We start from the raw sequence: 14001 nt of genomic DNA, 5'->3' as shown, positions 1-14001 counted from the left end.
GCTTCAGAGGCAGATTCTGAGATCACATCACAGCTATCTAGAGAGCCTTAAAATTCCACATCTCCACAGGGTGAGTTCCATGGACCAATATTAATTCCATGGGGTAAAGAAAAGACCCTCCCCTTCAGGATACATGGGGAATTTTAAGGCTGCAGGACTCTTCCTACATCTAAGGCATCTGGTGGCATCAGGCACTCAGACGCTATAGTGATGTGGGACATAAAAGCACATGGATCGATGCATCAGCTAAGAGCCCAGCTGCTGTGAGTTCTGAGAGCTCTCTTGTTCATCTGGATGACACACAGTTCCCTTTTGGCTTTAGTATTGTTGTGAGAAATCTGCTTAGCTATAAGAATAAGGGCTCTCATAAATTGTTTATGAGATCTGTGGGCAAAGACATTTAACATCCCAAAAGGGGCTGTTTGAAGCAAGCACCTGGTTCCGTATGTGTGTGTGTATAAAGCTACACATTCCCTGTCTTTTAATATGCTGCCATGTATGCTGTTTCTTTCAAAAACCGAATCCTTGGTGTTTACAGAAACATCATTCTTACAACTGACTGATCCTTCAATGCTGCAGAGATGAATACTGTATAAGTAATTGATGTGAATCTCCAGAAGGGAGTATCGCTGTTGGTTATCTTGATATGAGAAATTCAGGCCTGAAGGATAAATTATAACTGAAAGATGAACTAGAGAAGCTTTAGTTTCTTCTACTAGGTAGCTCATTTATCTAGCCAAGGTAACTCTGAAAGAGACACTATCAAGCCAAGAATCCCACTTCTTAATATTTCCATACTGTTATCAATGCAACTTGAGATTATTAAATGTGAGAGAATTTTTAAAATCTAATTTCTTTGTATTAATGCTGTTTATACAGTTCCTTCAATTTACACAATAAATATACAATGGTCAGTAGAGTGGATTGATAAATTTTAAAAATTTCACGAAAGATTTAAAAACTGCAAAGTTGTTTCCCCTTTTTCAAAAATGTTTCCAACGTCTTTATAGATGTTGTTATAAAAATGTTATCAATGTTTATCGAGGTTTTATTTGGATGACACGGGGATTTTCAGGAAATGAAAAAATGTGGTGATGTTCTGGATAGTTTTCATTAAAATGTCATGAACATTTTCACAAAAAATGAGAATTTTTTTTAAATAACTGCTTTTTGTGCCTTTCTTTTTCATTTAAAGACCATTTTATGAGGATAAAAAACTGCTCCAAGAATTTCAACCCTCGTTCTTGTCAGTTTCATTTTTGTTTCCAGCCAGTTTCACTTTCCACTTATCATTCAAGGGAGTGCAAGAAAAAAAGATGATCCACGTATTTACAGATCTGCAAGCGTTTTTTTATTCACATTTTGGGAAGACGTTCCGCTTTGTTAGTCTTTCAGATGTATTGAGCTTTCCCATTCCTATACGCATTGCTCTCAGCTCCTTTATCTGAGCTGTGGTATAGCCATTTTTACTGCTTCGTGAACAATAGGGGCTCTGGGGAAACAGGAACAGCCAGGAAAGCCCCACTCACATATACCCACCCCTGAAACACTGTTGAAACTTCTAGACTTACACTGCAAAACATAATCTTTCTTTCCCCTTTACAATGAGCTTTAGGGTGAGGGACAGTTGCCTTCATCCCATTTTCTGAATTATTTTAAAGAATGAATGTAGTTTAGCTAATTCACTGTAGAGGGAATTGCATAATGGCTCTTTGAGCTCAATCATACTTCAAACCAACTCCTGACATCTTCTGTTTCAGGACCCAATTCAGCAAGATGCTTAACTTTAAGCACATGCATAGTCTTATTGATTAAGCACATGCGTTACGTTGCTGAATCAGGGCCTAATAGAACTATGTTGCAAGGAAGGGTGAGACTAATGAGTTCAAGAGAAATACACTGATACTGCCAGTACCCGCCCCACAAAGCATTCAAAATCTTGGGAAAGCACTTTTGATTGAAACATGCTGTGCTCAGATACCCACAGCCATGACATAAATGCCTAGATAGCATGGTTGATGTATAGTATAATGATCTGCCTACACCTTCTGCAGCTGATGTAAGATATGTGACTTAAATATCTTATTTTCCCACATACACAGCACAACACAAGTTTATTTGCTAAAGGGAAACAAACATCTGCCTTCAAATATAGAAATATTTAAGAGAGATTCTCAAAATGTACTGTTTGTGAAGTACCATTTCATCTGGTCTTGTGTAATCCAAATGAATGTCCCCCAGATTTAGGAAACAAATCACTGGCATATGGTCTCTGAAAAGACAGCAGCTGTTTTAACCAAAATAATGCACATGTACCTGCTACTAGGTTCTCCCAGCAAGTCTAAACACTGACCGGGATTCTCCCAAGGCCAATTGGAAATCAAATACCCAGAGGTGGCTGGTCATTCAGGTGGGAAAATATCAGCAACGGCTCTTAAACTAACAGAATTCTCCATGTACAGGGTAATGAGTGATGTCTGTCTAACCACAGAAACAGATCTTCAAACCACTTGAACAGGTAATTCCCAGGTCAAATGTAAATGATAACCATTTCCCAACTTCCATCCTCCCTTTAACTTTTCTTATCACATAGGCTTGGATTGAGGGAGCAAGTGGATTGGATGACATGACAGCTCAGCAGGGGAATTAAGTGATTATGCTTGGGTTCAGGACTGACCAAAATAAAACTGCAAGGTGCAAAGCGTGCGATTAGTGTCGTACACCTGTCTCTAGTGATGAACCTCACAACCTTCTGCTGCATGCCTCACAGAGCACCCAGCATGCTTGTGCAAGAACACTGTAACAAAATAACTGTGCCATTCCATGCTAATTATATAATCCACTGCTAATGTACGCACGTGTAAGACACCACGGGGATCAACAGCACCAAGTGACAGTTCAGTGAACTTTTGATCCCAGTGTTGATGGGTTGAACAGATAGCTGGACTCCTGTAGCCTTCACTTATACAAGTGTCAATTGATTTTCCCTGGGCTTGTTGCCTGAATGAGGATTGCAGGATGAGGCCTTCAGAGAATATAACACTCTCCTGGTCTAGTCACAGGCAAGGGACACAAAACACAGTTGACCAGATCCTCATCTGGGGTGAATCCGTACAGCTCCACTGACTTCAATGGTGACATGCTGATTTACAACCTCTGAAAATCTGGCCCTGTGCTATTTTCAGCCAAAGTACTTTAGCTTAGAAGCAGCTGATCACATAGGAGAGCACAAAGAACTAGTGATATTTTTAAGTAATAAAACACAAGAGGCAATGCGACTGTTTGGAGCTATTACCGCTTCAGGTGCATTGTGAGATACAAAGCGAAGGGCCAAGTGAGCTAAGGGCCAACTTTCCTGGGAACAGCAACAAATCCCTAGAAAGCGGGTGACCAAGGTGGTGAGATTTCTGTTGTTGAATTGATATTGCCACGAAAAAGATGATAAAGCAGGAAAAGTCTTTTTAGCTGCACATTTAATATAGATTACTCACTTGGGATTGATGACTCACAGTTCCACGAGGAAACAGAATCCTCATGCCATTAAAACATTTAATTTAATTTCACTGCTGTATGTGGAGGGCTGGGTAGGTGTAGTAAAAGTGTGCCCAGTGGGCTACAAGCTACAGAAATCTATGGCAAAAACACTCTGTGCAAGTTAATATTTGAGTAGCCAGCCCACCAAATGTGGATTAAAGCAGTTGGTAAGAACAGACAATGGGAACTGAAGAGGCCCACTACACTCTGACGCTGTATTGTGGGAAATGCAGAGCCCTGCATGACTCCATATTGCCTTTATTTGGAGGCCAAGATATTCTCAGTGCAGTGATTGGGTGGAGAGGTCACTAGGGTAGGAATCAGAGACCTGAGTTCTGATCCTGGCTCTGCCACTGACTTTATATGGGGGATTTGGGAACATCACTTAACAATCTGTCTGTTTCCCCACCTGTAATATGGGGTTTGTGCTTTGAGATCTATAGATGAAAAGTCCTCTATAAATCCTACATGTTATGGAGTATGGTGTCTGTTCAAACTGCCTGTAATCTGAGATCACTCTCACATCCTGAAAGTTTAGGAATCCCATGAAACATTTGCACTGGTAAACTCAAGCAGTGCAAGTATCTGCTCATGAGTAGTCATTGCTGCCAATGGCAGTAGTAACTTAGTAAGTCTTTCCTGTGGCATGTTGTATTGTTTTTCCAGGGTCTCAGCACAGTAATCCAGCACCTCTCTGAGTCGGCTCACACATTCATTTGTACTTTGTAGAGCGCTCCCATCTAAGAGAAAAATCCCATTGGTTCTAAAGTGAGCAGAATAAAGCGTGATACTGTACCATATCAGGCAGGACATTTTAGTTTGTGCTCCGGATTTCAAGGCAGTTTTTATAATATTCTGCTACGTGGCATGCAGGATCTATGTTCCCATAGCCTAGAGATACTTCCAAGAACACAGACTGCTGGGTCACCATGGTATGGTACGAGGTAGTGTTGGTTTTAGGAGGAATGTGCTTGCAAGCATTTACTGTGCACAGAGAGATTTCTGGCTTGTGTAATGATGCATCTTGTCATTTCTGCCTAATGGGCCTTGTTACGTGTGCCTAATGGTTACATTAAAATGTGCAAGCACAGCTCCTTACCAATATTATGTCAAGAATAATTTAATTACTACAAATGATGCATCTGGGTATGCATAACAGTAAGTGTTGATTTAAATGTTTTCCCCCACCTCTCCCTTGAAACAAAAAAACTGTATTTGTTGAACCTTCCTGAAGGCCCTCCTCATTATCAGTCAGACATATTCAGCATAAAGATGCCACAAGAAAACTTCAGAGATGCTATTTTGGGTGCTGCTCTGAGTCAGTTGGGGTAATACTTTCTCTTGTTATTCCTAGCTAATGCAGAAAAGCATAGGGCCTGCTGCTGATCTCACTTACCTTGGCATAAATCAAGAGCAGCTCCAATGAAGTTAGTGATGTAATGCGAGTTAGATCAGAATTAGATTCAAGGTACTTTCTCTGCAGCAACGTTAGGGGGTGAAGTTCATAAACAGAACAATAACAGGAAGTGAAAAAGTTGACACTTATTTTTAGGCCTAATTCCGCAAACACTTATGCACATATGTAATTTTATTCACTTGACTGCTCCAACTGAGTTTAACAGGACTACTCCTGTAAGAAGAATTTCTCCTACCTAAATATCAGTAGGATCAGGCCCTAGTTTGCATTATATTTTATTTTTCTCTATTCAGTTCTCTCGTATTTCTTTGTCCGCTACTATTTTTTCTTAATTCCGTTTGTAGTCCTCTTTTTCTAGCAAATTGCTCAGTTTCCTATGTTTGGTTTTATGTGTAGGAAAAAAAGGCTTCTCAGGGTGGAGGGAAGGAGGTCATAATTCAAAAATCATTAAAGGAGATGTTATTAGTAAGAAGCTGAAGTTTGTATTTGAGGGTAAAGGTTTTGAATTAATAGGGGAAAAACTAATTTCAATAAAAATAGTTTTTTGTTTGGTTTCACATTTTCCTCAAACTATGCAGCATAGTGCAAACTGACACTAAAAGGAAACCAAATAATCTTTTTTCATTTTCCAAGCCAAAATGTAATAAAGATAACAGCATAAATAGTAGAAACTAATTTTGATATGGAAAATGGCTCCACTATAATGATCTGAGGTGTCAATAACAGCTGAGAAAAATTCCTTTTATAAAAACATGGGTCCGGTTCTTCAGCTGATAAGAAGGTATTGAACACAATGTAGCTACAGTAACTGAAGATCTGGCCTATGACTTTTAACCTGACAGTGTCCCTTTATAATACACACTGGGGCCAGACTCTGCTGTCAGTTACACCAGTGTAAATCCAGACTAATTATGGAATTACTGTACTTCATAGTTACATTAGTATAACTGAGCACAATTTTACTTTAAGTATCTGACAGAGCTGCTATGGAAAGCACTTCCTCGGGTTTATTTACCATTGCATTTTTCCAGTTTTACCCCCATGTAACTCTGGAGGTAATGCTAGAGTTAATGCAGTAGTGAATCAGGTCACAGATATGTTGTTTCCTATATGTCTAGTCCCCATTATGTATTTTTATCTTGGGTACTTATGTATCAGAAAGAGGGAATTTATTTTCCATGGCCCTGCCATTCTCAATCACTGTGTTGTAAATTAGCATTATGAAATCAGGCTGTTTTTAAACTGCTTTCTCAGTACTGCCTGCTATAATGGCTAGATAGGCCTCCTGCAAAGAATCTGAATTTGAAAATCACTGTTTGGTTTTTTTTAACGTTTCCATGCTGCATTATTCCTTTTAATACTGGCTGTGTGTGATGCATTATCCACATTAGTGTATTACAACAGGCTAAGAACCCTGCCATGGCAAAGGTTAGGGGCTTGTTTAAGCGATTATGCTAGGTAGGCTTATTCTTTACAAATAAAAGCAGTAATAAACCATTTGAACATAGAGAAAAATGAGGAGGAAGTAATCATGACGGGCTTAATTTTCTGTATTTATGACGTCCAAAACTGTACTTGATGCTTTATAGACTCATAAGACCTGGTCTCTGCAGTGAAGAGTTTACTGCGTAAAGGCTTGATTCACCTCTGCCCTACACTTTCTGCTGTCATTTACACCTGTGCAAAATAGGTAAAAATTTATCTATTTTGAACTGGTAACTTTTTTGCACTCAGTTTACACTGGTGTGACTGATTACACAAGGAGCAGAGCAACAGAGACTCAGCACCACTGGCCTTTATACTGCAAACATGTATGCATATGGATAACTATGCATGCAGGTAGGCTAGCTGAACACCAGCGCCTGTGCAACCTCACTTTTCCCAGTGACTTCAAAGAGCAAAATCCATGGTATGCCGAAATTTCGAATGTGTGCATTTCTGGTTGTCCCAGCTCAAAAAAGATACATTAGAATTGGAAAAAGTGCAGAAAGGACAACGAAAACAATGAGGGGTATGGAATAGCTTCCAAGGGGAGAGATTAAAAAGACTGGGACTCTTCAGAATAGGAAAGAGATGACTAAGGGGGGATATGATAGAGGCCTATAAAATAATGAATGGTATGGAGAAAGTGAACAGAAAAGTGTTATTTCCTTTACATAACACAATAACTAGGGGTCACCCAATTAAATTAATAGGCAACAGGTTTAAAACAAACAAAAGGAAGCACTACTTCACACAACGCACAGTCAGCCTGTTGCTATGGATGTTCTAAACACCAAAAGTATAAATGAGTTCAAAAAAGAATTAGATCCATCAATGGCTATTAGCCAAGATGGTCAGAGACACACCCCCATGCTCTGGATATCCCTAAACCTCCAGCTCCCAGAAACTGGGACTGGATGACAGGGAATGAATCACTTAAAATTGCCCTGTTCTGTTCATTCCCGCTGAAGCATCTGGCACTGTCATAGACAGGATACCAGGCTTGATGGACCTTTGGCCTGACCTAATATGGCCATTCTTATGTTCAGATTGGTTCTTCTTATAGTGTATTAACCATCTGTAAAAAAAAAAAAATCTTCCAACTTCCAAGGAAATAGCGTAGCATGCTTCTGAATGACTTTAAGATGATGTGTAACTCATTCACCCAGGTCCACCATACAGCGGGTGGAGAGAATGAACATTTTCTTGCTGCATCAATGCCTTTGGTGGCCTAGCTTTGGAGGAATTTATCTGCTGTCCCAACATGAACAGTGAGTGAGAGAGTGTTCGCTAGGAAAGGGATGAAAGGAAACACCGGTGACAAAGAGCAGCCAGGGTCATTTTTGATGCAAAGAAATGTTCTGCTCTTTGCTCTATTCAACTATCACCTTCTCCATAAACACCAAAGACGAAGATTTTGGTGGTTTGCAGTGAGAAGTGGAGAAAGGTGAGAAGGGAATCCAGGCAAAATGAGCACAGACTAATCAAATAGTCTGCGTCAGATTCCCAATTAGCGTAGCTCAGCATAGTTCCACTGACTTCGATGGGATTATGCATGTGCTTAAGGTTATGCTCATTCTTAAGTATCTTATTGAATTGGGGCAATAACCAGGGTGACCAGATGTCCCGATTTTATAGGGACAGTCCCGAAATTTGGAGCTTTTCCTTATATAGATGCCTATTACCCCCTGGTTCCATCCTGATTTTTCACACTTGCTATCTGGTCATCCTACTTCAATGACTCTACAATCTTCTACTGCCTCAGAGCTAAAAGAGTTTTTTCTTTTAGCTCACATAGCAGAGGCCTGCGTTTATGGTGCTGAAGGTCCTGAATTTGATCCTCACTCACAAGCATGATGATCGTGTGTGTGTGTGGTTTGCTATATGCACATGGATAGGGAGCTACCAACTGTAGCAGGGAACCTATGTAAACTATGCTGCCAGGAGTGCAAAGGAGCCTGCCAACACAATGAGGTAATGCATGCATCTGTGGGTCCTGATGCTGAATGTCACATAGGTCTTTAGACGCCGTCTTTATTCCAATTTGAGCTTTGAAATTAGGAATTTGCCATCCTACCTTAGGTGACCATGTTCGAAAATTAAGCCCACGGTTATACTAAAACACATGAAATCAATGCATAAATCAATGAATAAAATCCTAAGCCGATAATTAGATATCTTATGAATTTAATAACAAACAGAAGTTCTGTGTCTCCCCTGCAATTGCTTTTAGGGCCTGAGCTAAATGCTCTGAAGTCAATGGGAGTCCTTTTGTTGGTTTTGGATCAGGTCCTTGATCACACTAACTTGGTCACTTAGATTCTCCCAGCCTTCCTGGGCACATACTGAATCCATACCCCAATACTCTCCAGAGCACCCAGACAAACTGAGTTAGGCCCCAGTCCTGCAAACTCATATGCGTGGTAGATGGATCTCTGTGACTTCATGCAGCCTCATTGACTACAGTGTGTGTTTACTCTTGAAAATGCTTTTATTACTAGCTCTAAAACAACACAACACAACCCTTTCTACTCAAGCTGTTTAAGTTATAGGAACATACTCTTATTTCCCCCCCCCCACACTCAATTTTACTAATAGATATGGTGATTTGCTTCTAATTTTGTACAAAAAAAGGTTTGTGATGAAACCTCAACTAATTATTCTTCATGAAAAATGGCCTTTTAATATGAATGGAGATGCTTTAGCTCTGTAGCATTTTTATTTTTTCTGTGTGTATTAAATATATTTACTGTCTTCTGTATGTTAGGAACCATGCACCTAATTAGAGCAGGATGTTTATTTGAATAGTCAAAAAATCTAATTACCATATATTAACATAACACTGCATTTATGACATCTTAATGGCATCAGCAGGATTTATGAATAAAATATAACCAGGGCATTTACATTCTTCAGTGTTCTGTTGCTGGCTGCAGAGTTGTGTATTGGGGTGTGTGGGGGCTTATAAACACCCACATGGTAAATCATCAATAGTCCAGCTCAGAGTAGCGTCTTTGACTGATTCACAAGTATCCTATTATGCTTTGTTCCTTGTGATATATTACATTATTTTTTTTGCATTAATGGGTCAAAAGGGATATACACAAGTGCTAAAGGGCATTTATGCACATAACTGCGCTCAGCTATGAAGTCAGCGGAGATGCTTTCTAATATTCAAATTTCTGCTCTCACAGTTAGTCCCAGCCATATATGCATATTAGCCTATGCCCAGAATTGGCCCACATATTGTACACAATACAGTATGATGCCACACATCATATAAGGTTTTTAAATTAAGGAAGGTAATTTTGAATAACATTTTGAAGAATCTCCAAGAACTATAGGGGCCTGATATCCACTGCCTTCCTCCATTTAACTTTGTGCAAAGTTGGTGCACGATACTGTCATCCATGCAAAGTGAGTGGCAAATTCAAGGTAGTGGAAAATCAGGTCCATGGAACTCAGCAGTGTTGATCTGACATACATTTTCAAGAAGGAAGTGGGCTGTTGTCTATGCAACTGCTGTACATCTAACTTTCCCATGCACCATGTAGTTTTTAGTGGGTTTAGGCACGTAGGTCTGACACACATATTGAGGAAGTGCCAGTGTTCAGTGTTGGATATACAAACAGTAGACTTGCGACCACTTTATAGCACCATTAGTGTGAACAAAATAGCAACAGACAGATGCATGTCCCCATGAATAACTGGCTTCACCAGTAAATGATTAGAATTGATCTGTCATGTTTCATCAACAACAGTCACCAATCACATCTCTCCATGCATCACTGGGAACGACAAATTAGTTTCAATCAAAGTGGGCTTTGGCACCCTCTCGTGCTGTCTCTACCTGCCCCCTCATGAGGGTTAGATTCTGCAAGCAGCTTTACTAACATCAGTAGGACTACTCATGAAGTAAGGTGTTATTCAGTGTGAGTAACGTTGCACAAAGTGGCCCTGGACGATTGGAACAGTGAAAAGAAAAGCTGTGACGCACACGACAGTACACGACAACTTGATTCTGCACCCTACACTAAGTAGGGCTTACTCACGCAAACTGTAAGAGCTACTCAGTGTGAATAAAGGATAGCTACATTAAGTTCGGAATGAGGTAACTAAGGGTATCGTAGAAGTGATGAGCATCTTGTTTATATTTGTCTGTACATCTTATTCCTTTAATCTTTCAGTAGACAAATTTTACATATTTCAGTGTCACTTGATCTCTGAATGTTTCTGACCATTTATTGAAAAAGAAACTGTTAAATGGTACTGTGCAAGGGCTGTCAATCAGTTTTTAAAAAATCATTCCTCTCATGTGCTCATGCTCTTTTTGATAGTTCTTTTGGTTACAACATACTTTGATTATTTTATTCTTGAAACTTTCAGGGGTATTCTGCAAAAACGATGCTCAAATGAAAGCAGGAAGGGGAATCTTGTCCCCTTCACTGTGTGTGTCTGTGTTGGGGGAGGGGAATGCCCAAAAAACAGTAGAACTGGTAAGGTTCTGCAGCACAGGAGAACACAATATGGGGAGCCCAGAGAGGGGGTCTGCAGACCACGTATGCCAGTCAGATATATTTGTTAAGGGGCTCCATCCATGCTGTCATCTGCCAGACCTGGGTGTGGATACCGCTGATAAATGCATCTTTTCAAACACTCTCATCAGCCCTCCACTTGATTGATGAGTAAGAACTGGCCCTCAATCTCATTTAAACGAACAAACAGTAAGGGCATGTGAGACATACTACTATTCGTAACCATAATAGATAACACTACAATAGTGCTTTTTGGCCATTAGACTCCAAGTACACAAGGATAGGTACCATTAAACATCTTTATCTCCATTCTACAGATTTGTAGTGCTTTGGCTAAGGTCACACAACGAGTCAGTGGTAGAGCCAGAACTGGAACCCAGCTCTCCTGCTTCCCGCACCTGTGTCCTGTTTACTGGAGCACATTTGCAATGCAAATGAATGTAGATGAATACATACAGTTTAAGCTTGTGTGTGTCCATGAGCAGACTTGGCATGCAGATGCATTGTAGTACAACAGCTTTTGCACACCCTGCTATACACGACATAGGTCTTTGCAAGATTAAGGTCATAATGGAAAGCACGACCCTTGGCTTTATAGGATGGTACTGTCTTCCCATTAGTTATGATAATTAGTTCTTTTTTAAAAGGAACAAGAATATTTTTCAGCTGTTGACATACTTTCTATGGTACATTTTGGAGCAAGTATTTTATGTAAATAAAACAAAAAGTAATGCACTTTACTAAGGACCAGATTCAAAGCCCAATGAAATCAGTGGAAAGAGTCCTATTAACTGGAACGGGCTTGGGATCAGGACTTAAACGCATACAAGTGACAAACTACACTGTCAACATTTGCGATGTGATTTTCTATCACACACCATGGCTCTGTCACATTTATTAGTGTTGTTTTTACTTTTTATGACCCATGTATTTTATTTCAAATGTCATCAATAATGCAAAAGTGTTCATTTAAAGACATTGGTTAGACCACTCTAGAATGTGTAATGTGTCTTTTCTTGCCAGATAATATCATTGCAATGAGATTTAGATCAGTATCTTATTATACTATAAAGGTGAGTCCAACAAAATCTTCCCTTAGATTAGCTGGTGTTTCAATGATAATTTCCAGTGCTATTGCTTTGTAAGAGCAACGTATTTTACCAGTGCTTATGAAAAACAAATTCAGTGTATCACAGTAATTCCTAATTTATATCTCATTTACTGATTTTTATAATAAATCCAGAAAGCATGATTCAGAATTATGAAGTCAAGATCAGGCGCTAAAAGAAGCTATAATATGTACATATGTGTGAACACACACAATCTTAATACTATATATTCATTAGTAACCAAATTACCCAGATGTGACCATTAATTTTGGATATCTCTCTTGAAGCACACTGGGCCTAATTTGCAGCAGTGCTTAGCAACAGTTGTAGTCAATGAAAGTTAGGAGTGCTCAGCACCTCTTAAAAATTAGGCCTTATTTATTTCAGATTGGACATCCATACTTAGTGGCCACTTTTTAAAAAAAAATGCTTTAGGTTATATACATTAAAGTGAGGCAAAGATATGTTAAAGCCCTGATTTTAAGTTAAACAGGATTAGGGTCAGAGGTTAATAAGTAACATTTTTCTGGTTGGACCAGAACCCCTACCCTTCCCTGTAAGAAGCATTTGCTTAACAGAGCCACCTGCACCCCCAGAAGTCCAGACTCACCCAATGGTACAGGCGCTCTTCTATTACCATTACAAGTGCTAGTCTTGCCAATGCTTCAGCATCTATGTAACTTTGTTCACATGATTTCAACAGGACTATTCATATGTGTAAAGTAACACAAGTGCTTAGGTGGTTTGCAGAATGAGGACCAAAGTAAATAAAAATATGAGGTACAAACAGAAATGCAATAGAGAGTTTGTAAGTGTGTTATAATCATGAATAAATTATAATAAAATGTGGAACAAATTAAGATCTCTGCTGGCAGATGCAATAGAGATAGTATTATTAATTAGAAATTCATTGTGCACATATAAGGATATTTCAGGACCACCAGCTAGGCCCACAGGTTACTTTTTGAACCTGGCAAAGCAGTCAACCACTGCTTGCAGTAGCAGAGAAAAAAAAAAACCACTGCTCACTAGGCTTTCAAATCTAAGGAACAGGTTTATTTTCAGCACAGATACAGAATACGTCACCCCTCCATGATCAATTGAGGTGTAACAAGCCAATGATTTGGCTACAGGTACACAAACAAAGGCTGCATACAGATGAAGGCAAAGCACCTCTTTGTTAGAGAATAGCTTGAAACAGGACTATTCCTAATATTTATGTTTTTTAAAATCTAAAACACCTTTTTGCTGTTTCAGTGCACAACAAGCAAAACCCAGGTATCACACTCAGGATACTGTACACACACCACAAGTACTGTACAGTGGGAAACTGCAGTATCTAATTCATCCTGGGTCCGAGAGAAGATGCTGAAAGGAGTGCAGCCCCCAAGATGCCACTGATGCCTCAAGAAAGTACAAAAGATTAAAAAAAAAAATCTGTATGAATGTCAGATGGTGCTTTCCTGAAGTTATGTGGCAACCTGTCTGCTTCTGAGAAAGTTGTAACATCTGCATTAAGTAAAACTGATAGTAACGAGTGAAACTGAGTCAATCTCTTCAGTAGCACAGTACCTGAAGGAGCCAGACTCTGCCAGTGGAAACAGCTTAACATCTCCACACACAACTTTCAAATACACTATCAACTTTGAAAGCCAAAACTGTACCAATCAACAGTGACAATAAATAAGTACATTATAGGAGTTCCAGATTATGTTGGAACAGCTGTTTCTAATAAACAGAAAGCCAATCTATGACACAGTTATTCTGGTGCAGGTCAGTGGCAAGAGCAAGAAAAATGACTTCCAGTCTGTGAGGGCTTGCAACATATTTAGTAAAAACACTGGTGCAAATTTATCCTTGCTGTAACTTCACTGACCTGCTATTCTGGGACATAAATAACCCATCTAATCTAACTCTGGCCCAG

The 14001-nt window shown here is 39.4% G+C and overlaps 1 long non-coding RNA gene across 1 annotated transcript in view; it reads left to right on the top strand.

The window, feature by feature from the left end:
- The window catches only part of LOC137146446 (uncharacterized), a 99065-nt gene extending 85393 nt beyond the window's left edge, over positions 1–13672 (top strand). The window contains exon 4 of the long non-coding RNA XR_010917943.1: positions 13335–13672. This is a non-coding gene — a long non-coding RNA (uncharacterized lncRNA). The remainder of the gene's footprint in view (positions 1–13334) is intronic.
- The last annotated feature ends 329 nt before the right edge of the window (positions 13673–14001 follow it).

This window comes from Emydura macquarii, unplaced genomic scaffold (genome assembly GCF_026122565.2).
Source record: "Emydura macquarii macquarii isolate MOO-44397 ecotype Brisbane River unplaced genomic scaffold, CSIRO-AGI_Emac_v2 contig_450, whole genome shotgun sequence".
Lineage (NCBI taxonomy): Eukaryota > Metazoa > Chordata > Testudines > Chelidae > Emydura > Emydura macquarii.
Note: the sequence above shows the minus strand (reverse complement) of the source record. Positions and strands in the feature narration are given on the sequence as shown.